The 1604-nt window shown below is 32.2% G+C and overlaps 1 long non-coding RNA gene across 1 annotated transcript; it reads left to right on the forward strand.

Annotated features, from left to right (window-relative positions):
* The first annotated feature begins 176 nt into the window (after positions 1-176).
* LOC116007795 lies at positions 177-1214 on the forward strand. Its single transcript, XR_004095341.1, has 2 exons — positions 177-237; positions 1086-1214. It is a non-coding gene; the product is annotated as an uncharacterized LOC116007795 (long non-coding RNA).
* Positions 1215-1604: the final 390 nt, after the last annotated feature.

Below are 1604 nucleotides of genomic sequence, written 5' to 3' on the forward strand. Positions count from 1 at the left end.
ATTATAATGCATTTTAGGGCTTATAAATTAATAATTTCGAATTTTAAGAAATTATTATATATTGGTGTTTTCTTGAATCCAGTCTGCACTTTGTTTATATATATATATATATATATATAGTATTTGCATTGGCTTCTTGAATTATTAACATGTCTCCTCCAGTGTCAAACCATGAATGAGGAGGACATATTTAAAGTGCAAGATAAGAAATCACTTCTTCCCCTGGGTTGGATTCATGTAAGTTCATCCTCCCTAACTTATGTTACTGACTAACTTCCTAGTATTATTATTATTATATTATTTTCCTTGAATAAAATATTTCTAATTTCTTTGAATGAACTATTTTCCTGCTTCAAAAAATGTGTTAATAGCATTTTCAACACTTTCATTTCACCTTAAATTAGCCCTTTATTATTACACTTTCATTCCTAGAAGGATGCACCTACTCTTGTTTATAGACAGGTCAGTAATTTTTTCCAGTATAAACTTTTATTTTGTCTTTAGATAGAATTACATTATATCTATTAGTGTTGGATTATTATATTGTGTTAGAATATTATGTATGTTAGAATATATTTATTGTGTTGTATTAGTTTTAAACAATCCTATTATATTTTTGGTTGAATGGTTTGTTGATTGGTAATTTAATAAATACAAATAAATTAGTATTTAAAAAATATATAACTGTAGGAGTCTTTTACCTTAAAGGAGAAGACTCCTACCGTTATTTTTTTTATTTAAAAATAATACTATAAGCGTCTTTACCCCCTATTGTCCAATTTACGCGTCTTAAAAGTAAAGACGCGTAAAGTTGGCAGTTTTCAGCGTCTGGGTCTGGGTCATACGCGTCTTGACCAGTAAAGATGCATATTATCATTTAGTAAAGACGCAAATGACTCATTTTGTACTAGTGTGCATTTCTAAAAGCTTAATAAGGCACATGTTCTTGTAAAATTTCATTGTACATCTATTTCATCTTAATTTTCTCTCATTTAAATGTTGTCTGCTTTTATAGCAAAACTGTACTCACAATTCATTTTTTTTCTTCATATACTGCTCCTCAAACACCTTCCAACCACCCTTAGAACCTGGAAAGGTCTCCCCCCTACAGATCTCTGTAGTTTTCTGGAGGAAAGATGAAAACTTCAAGTAATATATGTGGAAAAAGAAAACTACATCTTGAAGACAACGGTAATCTCGATACATACCTTTTTTTTAGCTATATATATAAACTGCAATTATACCTTCTCATTGATTATCATCAAAGGGTTTAGGGACAGCTGATCTGCAAGTTTTAGCAAAAAGGAGGCTGGTTTTGCTATGATTCTAAGGTGCTGGTTACTCACATGCAGGTGCTCTAAAAGGAGTGTAGTCTTCCCCTTGATATCAATGCTTGATCTCCCTTTGGGTGGGCTCAGTAGAGGTAGGGGGGGAGGGTGCATGCTTGTGTGAATGGGTGCTACTATTTTATGATGATATTGTATGTTTGCATGTGTTGAAATGCCTTCTGAGATGGGAATTATCATTGCTGTGATATTAGAACTTTGATGTGGATAATTTGGTGAGGAAGTTGGTGTAGGGAGAGCCATTGCTTAGTTCTTGGT

Source organism: Ipomoea triloba, chromosome 16 (assembly GCF_003576645.1).
Source record: "Ipomoea triloba cultivar NCNSP0323 chromosome 16, ASM357664v1".
Classification (NCBI taxonomy): Eukaryota; Viridiplantae; Streptophyta; class Magnoliopsida; order Solanales; family Convolvulaceae; genus Ipomoea; species Ipomoea triloba.